Here is a 17,749-nt window from a genome sequence, read left to right on the forward strand (position 1 = left end):
ACTACTTAACAAAGTATTAATGCAACATGTAAAGTGTTGGTCCCATGTTTCATGGGCTGTAATGGAATATCACAGAAAATGTTCCATATGCCCAAAAAGCTTATTTCTCTCAAATGTTGTGCACAAATTAGTTTACATCCCTGTTAGTGAGCATTTCTCCTTTGCCAAGATAATCTATCCACCTGACAGGTGTGGCATATCAAGAAGCTGATTAAACAGCATGATCATTACACAGGTGCACCTTGTGCCGGGGACAATAAAAGGCCACTTTAAAATGTGCAGTTTTGTCTCATGACACAATGCCACAGATGTCTCAAGTTTTGAGGGAGTGTGCAATTGGCATGCTGACTGCAGGAATGTCTACCAGAGAATTTAATGTTCATTTCTCTACCATAAGATGACTCCATTGTTGTTTTAGAGAATTTGACAGTACATCCAACAGGCCTCCCAAACGCAGACCACGTGTAAACCTGCCAGCCCAGGACCTCCACATCTGACTTCTTCACCTGCGGGATCATCCAAGGAGCAGTGCTGAAGAGTATTTCTGTCTTTAATAAAGCCCTTTTGTGGGGAAAAACAAATTCTGATTGGCTGGGCCTGGCTCCCTAGTGGTTGGGCCAGGATGCCAAGTGGGTGGGCCTATGCCCTCCCAGGCCCCATGACTGCACCCTTACCCAGTCATGTGAAATCCATATATTAAGGCCTAATTAACTTATGTCAGTTGATCTGTAACTCAGTAAAAATCTTTGAAATTGTTGCATTTATATTACTGTTAAGCAGATTTTGATGTGATATGAAAGTAAAGGGATTTATGTTTCTCGAACCATACCGCAATTGAGAATTGATTCATGTTTAGAAAGAGTATTTGACTGTTTTTTCTTCCAGTTCACCCTTTAAACAGAACATGTAATATCCTTGGACTAAGAAGTAACGTATATATTGAGCTAAGGTAGAACAAACTAAAAAATGGTCTCCTAACAGGAAGTTATTTGCTTGCTTGGCTGGCTGATTGGTTGCTTGCTTGGCTGACTGACTGGTTGGTTGAATGAAAAACACAAACCGACAACACCAATGCAATGCATTAGACCTAAACACACACACACACAGGTATGATGATGATGGAGCTATTCTATAATTTGTAGTTTAGTCTACCAATAGAGTAATAATTGCAAGACTATGCCCAGCTAGCACATAATGTTGTGAGAACCATATATTTCTTAGAGCTTGGCGAGAGTGTGGCTGTCCTATGGTTCTTTTACATGCAACATTCCTATAACGTTTCATTATTTGTTCTAATTTAAAGTAATGACTTATTGGTCAGAGAACGTTAAGAAGCAACGTTCTTCTGTGGGAATTTCAGTACTTCAACATAATGTTTTCTACAGGTTTCCTCATGGTTATATTTAAATTAATGTTCTCTGGAAAATTAAAGACAACTTTCCATAAAAAAACAGTATAATGTTCAAAGAACATTCTAAGAATGTTATTTTATAACATGTACATTCCGTTGTCAACATCAACAAAACACTCTATGTCCTCTATCTTGTTAAGTGTGTTATTGGTCACACTTGATCTTAATGTGTGCTTTGAAATGGGGTCTGTTTGAATAGGCTGAAATGAACCGCTTTGTGTTAGTTTAAAAAACAAACATGGCACGTTAACTCCATCCTGGTGGAGAAGTGGACTAATTCCATAAATAGAGAGCAGAAGAGCATATTGTTTGACATCTCACTGACACAATAAAAAATGAATGTGTTTGCCTAAGCTAGGGGTCCCAACAAGAAAATGGTGCCATCTGGTTTGCTTAATATATGGAATTTGAAATTATTTTATACTTTATATGCTTAAATATATTTGAGGAATTACATTTACTTTTGATACTTAAGTATGGGGTGGCAGGTAGAGTGTTGGACTAGTAACCGAAAGGTTGCAAGATCAAATCCCTGAGCTGACAAGGTCAAAATCTGTCGTTCTACCCCTGAACAAGGCAGTTAACCCACTGTTCCCCGGTAGGCCGTCATTGAAAATAACAATTTGTAATTAACTGACTTGCCTAGTAAAATATTTAAAACCAAATACTTTTTCTATCCTGTATGACAATTGGGTACTTTTTCCACGACTGTTCGAAACAGTTAACCCAAACAGGCTAACAGTGTTATAGAAAGTCTTTTTTGAAACATGTTCTCAGAACTTTATTTTAATTACCTTCAAATAACCGATAATTTCCTTTCTCAGAACGTTACTAAAGACCTCCCAGGAAAACTTTCAGGTTCTCAGAACCTTCCTGCAACCTAGAAATGTACAATCCCAGAGCAGGTGCAATTTTCATTAACATGCTCAGAACGTAAAAATGTATGGCTTCGTTCCCAATTCCAATGGGAAACCAAAAACGCACGTTCCTACAACTTCCAAGGAATCAAATGTGCTAGCTGGGTAATGTTATAATTACAGCACTATTAACAGTATGTATCCTACTAAGAAAAAATGGTTGAATAGGTAGGTTATAGTATACAATGCATAAATGTCCCAATCCATCTACACTGCATGCCCTTCAGAAATGTAAAACCCTTTATGATGATTGATAGAAAAATGATCAATAAAACTAATGGAGGGAGAAGGATAGTGTCAGGAGAACAATGCACCTGTAAGCGGAGTAAGACTGACACGCACAAATCACAACGGATGATCCCCCCCCCCATCCAGAAATGTAGGCCAAACAATAAACATGACACCCGTCACACACCCCTGAATGTGGGTACCCATTTTAGCTTGTCACTTAGACCTAATCCCTCAACAGGACACATTTACTGAGCTCAGTATTAAATCAATTTCTCTCTCGATCCTCCATTTCTTTCCATTTCCTCCCTGCCTCATGCTTTCATCTGTCTATACTATGACAATGACTCCACCCCTCTCCACCTCTACTGTGACATTGGCTCCACCTATACTATGACGTTGACTCCACCCCTCTCTACTATGACGTTGACTCCACCCCTCTCTACCTCTACTGTGATGTTGACTCCACCCCTCTCTATCTCTACTGTGACGTTGACTCCACCCCTCTCTACCTCTACTGTGATGTTGACTCCACCCCTCTCTACCTCTATTATGACATTGATTCCACCCCTCTCTACCTCTACTATGACATTGACTCCACCCCTCTCTACTATGACGTTGACTCCACCCCTCTCTATCTCTACTGTGACGTTGACTCCACCCCTCTCTACCTCTACTATGACGTTGACTCCACCCCTCTCTACTATGACGTTGACTCCACCCCTCTCTATCTCTACTGTGACGTTGACTCCACCCCTCTCTCCCTATACTATGACATTGTCTCCACCCCTCTCTCCCTATACCATGACGTTGACTCCACCCCTCTCTCCCTATACTATGACGTTGACTCCACCCCTCTCTCCCTATACTATGACATTGTCTCCACCCCTCTCTCCCTATACTATGACGTTGACTCCACCCCTCTCTCCCTATACTATGATGTTGACTCCACCCCTCTCTCCCTATACTATGACGTTGACTCCACCCCTCTCTCCCTATACTATGACATTGTCTCCACCCCTCTCTCCCTATACTATGACGTTGACTCCACCCCTCTCTCCCTATACTATGACGTTGACTCCACCCCTCTCTCCCTATACTATGACATTGACTCCACCCCTCTCTCCCTATACTATGACGTTGACTCCACCCCTCTCTCCCTATACTATGACATTGTCTCCACCCCTCTCTCCCTATACTATGACTCCACCCCTCTCTCCCTATACTATGACGTTGTCTTCACCCCTCTCTCCCGACACTATGACATTGTCTCCACCCCTCTCTCCCTACACTATGACATTGTCTCCACCCCTCTCTCCCTATACTATGACGTTGACTCCACCCCTCTCTACTATGAACATTATTGTATTATGTTATTACTTTGAGACTTACTTTACTTTTTTTTTTTTTCAATATAATTTTTAACATTTTTATTTAACTAGGCAAGTCAGTTAAGAACAAATTCTTATTTTTAATGACGGCCTAGGAACAGTGTGTTAACTGCCTAGGAACAGTGTGTTAACTGCCTAGGAACAGTGTGTTAACTGCCTAGGAACAGTGCCTGCCTTGTTCAGGGGCAGAACCACAGATTTTTATTTGTCAGATCAGGGGATCCTGTCTTGCAACCTTTCAGTTACTAGTCCAATGCTCTAACCACTAGGCTACCCTGCCTGCCACCCACTTTCCAACAAGTCAGTTTGCCAAATTTCTGCCCTGCTAGAGCTGCCTCGGTCAACTGTTAGTGCTGTTATTGTGAAGTGGAAACGTCTAGGAGCAACAACGGCTAAGTTGTGAAGTGGTAGTCCAAGCTCACAGAATGGGATCCACCGAGTGCCGTAACGCGTAAAAATCGTCGTCTGTCCTCAGTTGCAACACTCACTACTGAGTTCCAAACTGCCTCTGGCTGCAACGTCAGCACAACTATTCATCGGGAGCTTCATGAAATGTGTTTCCATGGCTGAGCAGCAGCACACAAGCCTAACACGGAATCCAAACCGGCTGCGTGTGTGCGCCATCGTGCGCTTTCGTGCATACATCCATTTTGTCCCCCTACACCAAACGCGATCAGGACACGCAGGTTAAAATAACCACAAAAAAATCTGAAGCAATGACAGTAATTTGGGGACAGGTCGAAAAGCATTAAACATGTATGGCAATTTAGATAGTTAGCTTGCCCTTGCTAGCTAATTTGTCCTATTCAGCTAGCTTGCTGTTGCTAGCTAATTTGTCCTGGGATATAAACATTGAGTTGTTATTTTACCTGAAATGCACAAGGTCCTCTACTCCGACAATTAATCCACACATAAAATGGCCAACCAAATAGTTTCTAGTCATCTGTCCTCCTTCCAGGCGTTTTCATTGTTGAAATTATATGGTGATCACATTTACACTTTCATAGTATTACCACGACAACCGGCAAAACAGTTCATCTTCCAATCCCCCACATGGGTATAACCAATGAGGAGATGGCACGTGGGTACCTGCTTCTATAAACCAATGAGGAGATGGGAGAGGCAGGACTTGCAGCTCGATCTGCATCAGAAATAGAACTGACTTCTATTTTAGCCCTTTGCAACGCAGACGCTCGTTGGCGCACGCGAGCAGTGTTGGTGCAATAATAGAATTTGATAATCTTGTGATTATTGTGACTTTGCCATTGTAATTGTTTGTAAACTTGTGTAGTATGCTATCCATTTGTTGTTTGTATGCTACTCTTTGTATAACATTTAATATTTGATTATTAACCAATGATATTAGGCCACTCTTGGCCATGATTACAGACACCTGTGTCTTTTGACACTATATAAACGAGTCATCCCGCAGTGTTTGTGATTATACCCTGATGAAGACAGCTTGGCTGTCGAAACGTTGGTAATTACATTTTTGCATCTGAGCTCGTAGAGTGTGCGGCTCTCTTTTATTTTCATGCAATAATAGAATAACATGGATATACTAAATGTATTTTGCGACGCTCGCGCACGCGACATGTCCGGTCTGGTCAGCCTGTAAGATTGCCATGCGCAATGCGAAGTGTCGGCTGGAGTTATGCCGCCATTGGACTCTAGAGCAGTGGAAACGCGTTCTCTGGAGTGATGAATCGCTCTTTACCATCTAGCAATCCAACGGACAAAATCTGCCTGAATGCATAGTGCCAACTGTAAAGTTTGATGGGACGATGACTAATGGTCTAGGGTTGTTTTTCATGATTCTTCTAGGCCCCTTAACTCCAGTGAAGGGAAATCTTAACACTACAGCATGCAATTACGTTATAGACGATTCTGTGCTTCCAACTTTGTGGCAACAGTTTGGGGAAGACCCTTTCCTGTTTCAGCATGACAATGCCACTGTGCACAATGCAAGGTCCATACAGAAATGGTTTGTCGAGATTGGTGTGGAAGAACTTGACTGGCCTGTACATAGCCCTGACCTCAAACCCATCGAACACCTTTGGGATGAATTCGAACGCCGACTGCGGGCCAGGCCTAATCGTCCACCACAGGTGCCCGACCTCACTAATGCTCTTGTGGCTGACACAAGCGTGCACGCTCGCTCGCTCACTCACCCGTTTAGTATCTTTTGACTGGCTGGCATTGCCATGGTGCCCTAGTCGAGCCCTCTGCCAGACCCCCCCACCCCATGGTGGCGGTGAGTGCCACCATCTGCTGCGCCACACGGGCATCATAATCTCCCCATAATGACATTAGCGGCACCATCAGTTACCGCCTGGCACAGGGATTTTTCAATCAGCCAGGGAATCATAAATAATTGCGCTAAGTATCTGGCACCAGATGTGCGCACCAGCTCTTGGCTGTCCGGAGATGAATAGTATCACAGCTGTGTCTGGTGTTGTCTTTTTTTTATATATGATGGAGCAGTCGAATAACGATATGGCCCTTTCTCGTCTCTCTAATGAGCCTAGTCTCTCGGTCTTCCATAGCTCTCTCTCAATTGTTTTCATGGTCTGAGATGCATTCAAGATAATTGTGTGTGGTGTGGGTGGGTGGGGGGGGGGTGACGTGGTTACAACAATAATGCTAAGTCTAGGCCCCAGTGTATGGGGTTTAAGTATATTGGCAAGAGCAGAAATGTTGACAAGCTATGTAATGTCGCCCCGGTGACAAACACTTCCAGCCCCTGTCAAATGTGCAAATCCCTATGCATGCTGGGAAAACATAGGCTCAACAATATTGAGATATGGTGATATGGCACACCAGGGTAGTGTTCATTAGGAATAACTTCTTGAAACCAAGTTAAGCCGGGATGTACTACCTGACCGTGTCAACTAAGAACACAGATGTGTTTTCTATTGCAAAGCGTTTTGCTACTGAACACAACCCAGACTTAACATTATAGTCTTGATAACCTGCTTGACATTCTCAACAGCTCTGATACTGGTGAACCATGACAATAAAGGGTTAAAGACCATGAAGCTGATGTTCAATCAATCTTAAGAACGAACCTGTAGACAGAAAACCATGCTGTTTCTTTTTGTTTACTCATTAAGTTAACAAGATTCTAGCCCTGTTGATAACAGCATCTCTCTCTCACACAAACACACACACACACAAATTAAACAAAAGCCCTTGTGTTCTTGTATTCAAAACGAGGCAGTGAAATAATTGATGGCATTGTTTGCTTGAACATACAGTAAGTAGAGAGGACTATCTTTGCCATTTTGAAGATGCGTTTGAGTGTAATGGAGACACAAGACATGTAAAAGAGCCCTGGGTGATTTGTCTCGGTGACAGAGCCTGCAGGGTAGAACCCATCAGGTTCTCATTGTCATTTCAGTCACAGTGTGGGTTTCACCAATGAGCTTAACTAAAATGAATGACTAAAACTATATATAAAGACTCCCACAAAGACAAAGACAAGACCCTTGATTAAATCCAAGTGCATTAGCTTGAACAGAGTAACTTGGAATAAAAAAAAAAACTGGGTTGGGGCGAAGGATAGAAACTCAGGTATTGACTAAATGTATCTGCACATTTATCATCATTTATTTTTCCACCTTTCGAGGCTTCTGTGTTTAAGGATGATAGATGACTCAAGATGTCTTCCTTCCCTCCAGGCGCTTTCTGCTCTGGTAAGTGTGTCCGACACGGAATCATTTTGTCACTTTATTATCTTGTCGCATACGTTTGTCACAGCCCTCGTATGCGTGTCATCTGTGTTCTGTCCCCGCCTACTCGTTTTCTGTCTGTATGCAACGGTTTGAAAAATTACCATGTGTAGCAGCTTTCAAAATGTCCTAACTTTATGGAGACGGTCCGTACTTAGAGTAGAATTGTAATGTTCATTAATGAAGGTAAATTATAGCTTGTCTGGTGTATCATACCCTCAACCCTCCAGCAGTGAGGTATAAACAACAATCTACTTCCATTTTGTTGTTGTTGTTTTTTGATTATGATAGACTTGCAAACAATATCATGCCATCTGCAAACACAATGTATTCCTGCTCATACTCCCTATATGAGTGGCTTGGGAAACATTCAACACATGTAGATGAAGTGGAGTTCTATAACGAACATTAAACTAATCACCAACCAATGTCTTTAGGACCGGTGCCATATGCGATCTTCTGAAATGGATGATGTCATCACCTCGTTAGATCCTCTTTCCCGAAGTAGACACTACCACGTATCCTACCTCAACCCATGGAGGAGACACTACCACGTATCCTACCTCAGCCCATGGAGGAGACACTACCACGTATCCTACCTCAACCCATGGAGGAGACACTACCACGTATCCTACCTCAACCCATGGAGGAGACACTACCACGTATCCTACCTCAACCTATGGAGGAGACACTACCACGTATCCTACCTCAACCCATGGAGAAGACACTACCACGTATCCTACCTCAACCCATGGAGGAGACACTACCACGTATCCTACCTCAACCCATGGAGGAGACACTACCACGTATTCTACCTCAACCCATGGAGGAGACACTACCACGTATCCTACCTCAACCCATGGAGGAGACACTACCACGTATCCTACCTCAACCCATGGAGGAGACACTACCACGTATTCTACCTCAACCCATGGAGGAGACACTACCACGTATCCTACCTCAACCCATGGAGGAGACACTACCACGTATCCTACCTCAACCCATGGAGGAGACACTACCACGTATCCTACCTCAACCCATGGAGAAGACACTACCACATATCCTACCTCAACCCATGGAGGAGACACTACCACGTATCCTACCTCAACCCATGGAGGAGACACTACCACGTATCCTACCTCAACCAATGGAGGAGACACTACCACGTATCCTACCTCTCAACCCATGGAGGAGACACTACCACGTATCCTACCTCAAGCCATGGAGGAGACACTACCACGTATCCTACCTCAACCCATGGAGGAGACACTACCACGTATCCTACCTCAACCCATGGAGGAGACACTACCACGTATCCTGTGTTTTTTGACTTGTAGAAATAAATAAAAAAGTCCAACTTTAAGCACCTTGCGTTGAAATGGGATAGATATTTATACACGGAGTATACCAAACACTAGGAACACCTTCCATAATTCTAATTATTTCCACAGTTGAGCCAACTTGGCTGGCTGTCCTTTGGGTGGTAGACCATTCGTAATAGACACGGGAAACTGTTAAGCGTGGAAAACCCAGCAGCGTTGCAGTTCTTGACACAAACCGGTGCTCCTGGCACCTACTACCATACCTCGTTCAAAGGCACTTAAATATTTTGTCTTCACTCTCTGAATGGCACACACACACCATCCATGTTTCATTTGTCTCAAGGCTTAAACATCCTTATTTAACCTGTCTCCTCCCCTTCATCTACAGTGACTGAAGTGGATTTACCAAGTAACATCAATAAGGGATCATAGCTTTCACCTGGATTCACCTGGTCAGTCTGTCATGGAAAGAGCAGCTGTTCTTAATGTTTTGTACATTCCGTGTATATCAGTTATACTGACATAACATACTTGTTATTCTGATGACACAGTACCCAACACCCTGAAACTACACACAGCTCATCTCCGAAAGGCCTGGGCTTTGAACCGGCAACCCTCCGTTACTGGCCCACCTGTCTAGTCTCCAGCGCCTCCGTTCACCGCCTCCCCATCACCCCAGGAAGCATCAGCAGGAGTACGGTTCATCCATGCTCTGACTGCGACCAACTCATTGTCATCATTGGCACCTGGACCTAGTCCATCATAGGTATGTTGCTGAAGGGCAGTGATTATTTTCTTGACTGAAAAAGCACAGTTTCCAGTCAGACCTTTTTGAGAATTTAGGAGTAGGGTCAAGAAAATGTTCCACCCTCTAGGGGGTTCACAGTCAGATTGATGGCGGCATCGAGAATTCTGTGTGAATTCTGACATCTCCCTGAAGCTCAATACCCACCTCAGAAACTGTCCACGATATAGGAACACACCACACTGTCTAAGTCCATTATAATAGAACAGAGAGTACCTTAATTGTTCTCCGAGGCTTTAGATCTGTCACCAGAGTGGATGAGGAGACGGTTTTAAAGAGACAGAAATACAAACGTATCCCTTATCAACTGTCCTTCCTGTGCAGAAGTAGTCTACCACAACCTGAAGACAGCTGCTGATTTGGCCCATTGGCTGCTCTGATGTTACAGGTAGACAGGTAGAGAGCAGTCGGATCCCACTTTCAGTAGAACTCCCGCATCTTCAGCTCTGATGTTACGGAAATGTAGAGAGCAGTCAGATCCCACATTCTGGAAACAGGAAGAGGCCAGGAATAATTGGCACCAGAGCGCAATGCGTGCCTCTCTGGTTTGGCAGCAGAGCTTTTAAATATGGTTTACAGTGTTTGGGGCGTATTTTAATTCCAGAGCCTTTTATTCAACTAGGCAAGTCAGTTAAGAACAAATTCCTATGACGGCCTACACCGGCCAAACCCTAACCCGGACGACCCGATAGGACTCCCAATAACGGCCAGATGTGATACAGCCTGGATTTGAACCAGGGACTGTAGTGACGCCTCTTGTACTGAGATGCTGTGCCTTTGCTCCACCCGGGAGCCCCTGATTTGATATCTCCATGTTTCATGTTAATAAGGTAACTGACTAAAGTACATTTGAAACACAGAAAAAAGCAGTGGATGTTGAACACCAGTGGTGTACTAGGAGTGTTGTTGATACATTGAGGGGGAGGTTGGTTCAGCCAAAAGCTGAAACATCTTTAATGATAGACTTAAAATATTTCATGTTTGTACAGTTCAATGTGTGAATGTGTTTTAATGCCACTTTTAAATTCACGTTTTCATCCTGATCCAAGTGCGAGTGTCAATTGGTGGTGATCCATTAGCTTAAAAACTAAAAGCTATTATTAGCATTACTGTGGTGGTTGTGGGATTAGGGTTAGGGTTAGGGTTATTATTAGCATTACTGTGGTGGTTGTGGGATTAAACTGAGGCGATGGATATCTAATGAAAGTGTTATTACACAGTTTTAAAAAATATATAAAAAATCCTACGTTTACAATTTTCTGAGAGGCTCAAGACCAAAAATGTATGGGTATGCTATAATAAATAAAAGTTGACTACAATCATTCCTATCCCGATTTTAAAATACAATGACTGTTTAGAGTATCGATGGCTGGCTTTAGGACCATGCGGAGCGTCGCTCGGAGAGAAGCTGCCAGCCTGTGTGTCTTGCTCTCATTTTATTAAGAAAGCAGAGACGGTGCCAGACAGTTTGCTTTGCAGGTCAGCCATTTAGGCAGTGGGCTGATTGTTTTGAATTTGATGTTGACATTTGTACTCGGCCTTGTATGCTTCATGGACCAGCTGTTTTATACTCCTGTTACTTTCACATTGATGTCGGCATCGGCAACGCGTCCAGTAGGCTCGGGGTAAGATAAGCTTCCCCTAAAGTAAACATCATTAAATTTGCCAAAATTAGCTTTAGAATTGTAATTTACATTTTTTAAACATTTTTATTTTAGCTTTATATAACCAGATAGGCCAGTTGAGAACAAGTTCTCATTTACAACTGCGACTTGGCCAAGATTAAAGCAAGGCAGTGCGACACAAACAACACAGTGTTACACATGGGATGAACAAACGTACAGTCAATAACACAATAGAAAAATCTATATACAGTGTGTGCAAATGTATTAAGATTTAGGGAGGTAAGGCAATAAATAGGCCATAGTGGCGAAATAATTACAAATTAGCAATTAAACACTGCAGTGATAGATGTGCAGAAGATTAATGTGCAAGTTGAGATACTGGGGTGCGAAGGAGCCAAAAAAAAGAACAATATGGGGATGAGGTAGTTGGGTGGACTATTAATAGATTAGCTGTGTACATGTGCAATGATCGGTAAACTGCTCTGTCAGCTGATGCTTAAAGTTAGCGAGGGAGATATAGGACTCCAGCTTCAGAGATTTTAGCAATTTTGCAATTTTTGCAATTAATAAAATCTAACATTAAAGCCGACAGAAACAAACAAAGAGCAGATGAAGCCAACAAGCTAGCTAACTTGTTTGCAGATAAACTGTCCTTGTAGTAGGGACAACAGAAACAAGCATTATTGGTTCTTGGATCTGAATCAAGCTAGCTCGCTCATGACCAATCCAGAAACCTAATAAATATGGCAATTCATTTTGAAAGTTGGAAGAATGATGCCAAAACAGCCACTGTTCTCATAGACTGATTGGTAAGTGTTTTGTATTGTGTTTTTAGCCTGCTAGCTACGTTTGCTCCTGACCACTGTGTTCAGTGTTCAAGCAAGCTAACACGTCTACTTAGCTAGCTAGCTAGCTAACATCTTCTGTATACGGACTGTTTTGTACTCCAAGGAATCGAATGATAGCATCATGTAGCTACACTGCATGAACCACACAAGATGCCCAGTGCCTTTATTTCAAATAGCTAACGTTAACTAGCTAGCTAGATGTTTTGTAGATAAGAAATGTGGTACGTTAAAATCACACAAACATGTATTTCTCATGGAGATACTGGTGGAGATGGTCTGACTTCGAGGGAACCTGAGGCTGTACAAGTTGTGCAAACACCAACACTGAAAGAGGCAAGAAATGCCTTGTACCTTTTTTTTAATGCTTTGTGATTCAATAATTATTTGGTATGTAATTGACCAAAATAGTTAGCTATGTTAGCCTGTTTAGCACATTACCTGCCTACAGTATATACCTAATTGATTCCTACCCATCAGAACGGCTGATTGAATATCCAGCGTGGTGAGTCAAATAAACAATGGCTCATCTGCATGACAGCCAGAAGAGGACTGGTCACCCCTCATAGCCTGGTTCCTCTCTAGGTTTCTTCCTAGGTTTTGGCCTTTCTAAGGGAGTTTTTTCCCTAGCCAACGTGCTTCTACTCCTGCATTGCTTGCTGTTTTGGGTTTTAGGCTGGGTTTCTGTACAGCACTTTGAGATATCAGCTGATGTAAGAAGGGCTGTATAAATAAATTTGATTTGATTTTGAACATATTTATGGACTATTTACCTTCAATTAATAGGATGGTGACACTAGCGTGACACGTTACACTGGTTACAGCATAACGCCACATCCTGTGTATGTAAAGGAAACTGTTGGGACACTGACTTACTGTGTTTGGTTGTAATATATCTTTCCACCTCACATTTAGCTGTAGTCAACAGAACATGGATGGTGATTCACAACCCTGGAGAGCATTGAAGAAGATGTGTTGGAAGTAATTAATGGTGCGTGCGTTCTCACTATAATGTTTATTTGGCATATGCACAAGATACAGTGGGGTGTATTTAAGCAATAAGGCACGAGGGGGTGTGGTTTATGGCCAATATACCACGGCTAAGGGCTGTTCTTAGGCATGCAATGCGGAGTGCCTGGAGGCAGCCCTTAGCCGTAGTACACTGAACAAACATATACAGTGGGGCAAAAAAAGTATTTAGTCAGCCACCAACTGTGCATGTTCTCCCACTTAAAAAGATGAGAGAGGCCTGTAATTTTCATCATAGGTACACTTCAACTATGACAGACAAAATGAGGGGGAAAAAATCCAGAAAATCACATTGTAGGATTTTTAATGAATTTATTTACATAAACCCTTGAGGTGCCTTATTGCTTTCATAAAACTGATTACCAACTTAATTAGAACAGTAAAAATAAATGTTTCGTGGTATACGGAATTATAAACTGGGTGGTTTGAGCTCTGAATGCTGATTGGCTGGAAGCTGTGGTATATCAGAACGTATACCATGGGTATGATAGAAAAATAATTTGTACTGTTTCAATTACGTTGATAATGGTGGAGGTCGGTGTCGTTTAAGATGAGGGAGGACAATGTTGTTTTTTAATGAGCATGGCCTTATTTCTATTACAGCATATTGGATGACTGTCATTCATATTCCATTCACCCAGTTCATTGTAACATCGATAGGTTAAGGCTACTACATGATACTCTAATTTTCCCAATACCCATCATGAGGTTGCTACAACCTAGCCTATGAATACAAGTTTACAAAGTAGGTGAACAAGTTGAGAGAAACATTTTAGTAATCAAGGTGACAGACCGTGACCGCCTTGCACAACCTTGCCTTTATCTAGGTGTAATCATTCGTCCAAAAGTTGCCAACAAGAGTTTCTATTGGACAGCGTCAGGTATGTTTATCCCTGTTCCGTTTGCTTCCATTTAAGAAACGAAGGAATTAATGAATACACCGCTGATCACACGTAAACACAGTTCACTTTCATAGCAGCCACTGCTCTTTGTATAATTCCTACTTGCCTCTGCTCTACATGCTCTCCTCCTCTCACCTTTTCCCGTTGCTTGTGGACTTCAGTGCACAACACATTAGCTGTCTGTGAGCTGGCGAAAAAACCTTTCCAAGCCAAACATTCATGTCATACAGTGCCTTGCGAAAGTATTCGGCCCCCTTGAACTTTGCGACCTTTTGCCACATTTCAGGCTTCAAACATAAAGATATAAAACTGTCTTTTTTTGTGAAGAATGAATAATTTTGCACGCCCAATTCTTCAGTTTTTGATTTGTTAAAAAAGTTTGAAATATCCAATAAATGTCGTTCCACTTCATGATTGTGTCCCACTTGTTGTTGATTCTTCACAAAAAAATACAGTTTTATATCTTTATGTTTGAAGCCTGAAATGTGGCAAAAGTTCGCAAAGTTCAAGGGGGCCGAATACTTTCGCAAGGCACTGTAACTGCTTATCCCCAACACACAGCCTACATTGTTGTCACCATATTAGCAAACACCATAGTCAACGTAGCTAATAGAAGTAACGTGTTAGTAAACCCGCTACAATCATGCATTACAGTGTATAGTCAGCAAGCAGTTTAGCAGTTACACCTGCGGGCCCTGGTGGCAATAAATTAATACAACCAAAAGCTTACCTTGACTTGGAAGAGTTCCAGTGTTGGATAGCCATAGCCAGCTAGCTAACATAGCATCCCTCTAAGTTTGAGCCAGGTGTTTGAGTAGGCTAAACTAGCTAGCTGCATTTGCTAGCTAAGTAAGTGAAAGTGGAAGTGAAAAAAATGCAAGGGAATATAGCTTTCTCTCTCTCTTGCTTCTCCTTCATTTTTTAATAAATTAATTTGTTCAAAACTGTTCAACTATTGTCTTTCTCTTTAAGTCAAATACTAACCACATGTTATGCAGTGCTAGCTAGCTGTAGCTTATGCTTTCAGTACAATATTATTTATGTGATCTTTTGATCGGGTGGACATGTCAGTTCATGCTGCAAGACCTCTGATAGTTTAGAGGACATCCTCTGAAAGTTGTCATAATTACTGTGTAAGTCTATGGAAGGGGGAGAGAAACATGAGCCTCCTAGGTATTGTTTTGAAGTCAATGTACCCAGAGGAGGACGGAAGCTAGCTGTCCTCCAGCTACACCATGGTGCTACCCCTACAGAGTGCTGCTGAGGCTACTGTAGCCCTTCATTGCAAAACAGTGTGTTTTAATCAATTATTTGGTGACGTGAATATATATATTTATATATTTAGTATAGTCCTATTTAAAAAAGGATTACTTTTTAAAATGTTTTTTTTTTTATTTTTATGAAATTTACTGAGGAAGATAGTCCTCCCTTTCCTCCTCTGAGGAGCCTCCACTGATCGGTAACAGTTTAGCATTGTACCATGTACTTCTGAAGTAACAATTTGTTTAATGTTTTCCCAATGTCACCCTACAGTGCATTCGGAAAGTATTCAGACCCTGTGACCTTTTCCACATTTTGTTACGCTACAGCCTTATTCTAAAATGTATTAAATTGTTTTTTTTCCCCCATCAATCTACACACAATACCCCATAATGACAATGCAAAATAGGTATTTAGAAATGTTTGCATTTGCAAAGTACTCAGTACTTTGTTGAAGCATCTTTGGCAGCGATTACAGCCTAGATTCTTCTTGGGTATGATGCTACAAGCTTGGCACACCTGTATTTGGGTAGTTTCTCCCATTCTTCTCTGCAAATCCTCTCAAGCTCTGTCAGGTCGGACGGGGAGCGTTGCTGCACAGCTATTTTCAGGTCTCTCCAGAGATGTTAGATCGGGTTCAAGTCCGGGCTCTGGCTGGGCCACTCAAGGACATTCAGAGACTTGTCCTGCGTTGTCTTGGCTGTGTGCTTAGGGTTGTTGTCCTGTTAGAAGGTGAACCTTCACCCCAGTCTGAGGTTGTGAGTGGTCTGGAGTAGGTTTTCATCAAGGATCTCTCTGTACTTTGCTCTGTTCATCTTTCGTCAATCCTGACTAGTCTCCCAGCCCCTGCCGCTGAAAAACATCCCTGAAAAATGCTGCCGCCACCACCATGCTTCACGGAAGTGATGGTGCTAGGTTTCCTCCAGACGTGACGCATGGCTTTCAATCTTGAGTTCAGTCTTGGATTCATCAGATAATCAGATAATCTTGTTTCTCATAGTCTGAGAGTCCTTTACGTGCCTTTTGAAAACACCAAGCAGGCTGTCATGTGCCTTTTACTGAGGAGTGGCTTCCGTCTCGTCACTCTACCATAAAGGCCTGATTGGTGGAGTGCTGCAGAGATGGTTGTCCTTCTGGAAGGTTCTCCCATCTCAACAGAGGAACTCTGGAGCACTGTCAGTCACCATCGGGTTCTTGGTCACCTTCCTGACCAAGGCCCTTCTCCCCCGATTGCTCAGTTTGGCCAGGCGGCCAGCTCTAGGAAGAGTCTTGGTGGTTCCAATCTTCTTCCATTTCAGAATGATGGAGACCACTGTGTTCTTGGGGACCTTCAATGCTGCAGATATTTTACGGTACCGTTCTCCAGATCTGTGCCTCGACACAATCCTGTCTCTGAGCTCTACGGACAATTCCTTCCACCTCATGGCTTGGTTTTTTGCTCTGACATGCACTGTCAACTGTGGGACCTTTATATAGACAGGTGTGTGCCTTTCCAAATCGTGTCCAATCAATTGAATCAATTGATCAATCAAGTTGTAGAAACATCTCAAGGGTGATCAATGGAAACAGGATGCACCTGAGCTCCATTTAGAGTCTCATAGCAAAAGGGTCTGAATACTTATGTAAATAAGGTATTTCGTAAATAAGATACCTATTTTTGCTTTGTCATTATGGTGTATTGTATGTAGATTGATTAGGAAAAAATGTTTTAAATAAATTTTAGAACGTAACAAAATGTGGAGAGAAAAAATGCAGGGGTCTGAATACTTTCCAAATGCACTGTATAATGCACACTATAACATGGAGCTGTCGTGTCAGCTATAGATGACCAACATCCTAACCCTTCGGCTACATACGTTGTCATCAGCATCAATGTGACGTTCAACCTGCTACACCCGAAACCAACCAAATCAACTTTATTTAAATTCACGAGATAGAACTAAAACTCTATAGCAGGGCCGTACCTGCTCTGATTGCCTCCTAGAAACGGGGTGAAGGTGGGAACCAGGAGCGGCACATAACAGTTTTGTTTAACCTACAGGTCTGCGACCTGACAACAGGTCCATACACACACACACGATAACATACGCACACGTACACATAGATTTTGTGTTGTAGATCTGTGGTAGTAGAGTAGCGGCCTGAGGGCATACACTTAGTGTGTTGTGAATGTTTTGGAATGTTCTTTAAGTGTAGTCTGTGTGTAGCTGGTGTAGAGGAGTCAGGCGCAGGACAGCAGATATGAGTAAATAGGCGTACTTTACGCAACATATACAAAAAGAG

The sequence above is a fragment of the Oncorhynchus clarkii genome, chromosome 5 (genome assembly GCF_045791955.1).
Source record: "Oncorhynchus clarkii lewisi isolate Uvic-CL-2024 chromosome 5, UVic_Ocla_1.0, whole genome shotgun sequence".
Lineage (NCBI taxonomy): Eukaryota > Metazoa > Chordata > Actinopteri > Salmoniformes > Salmonidae > Oncorhynchus > Oncorhynchus clarkii.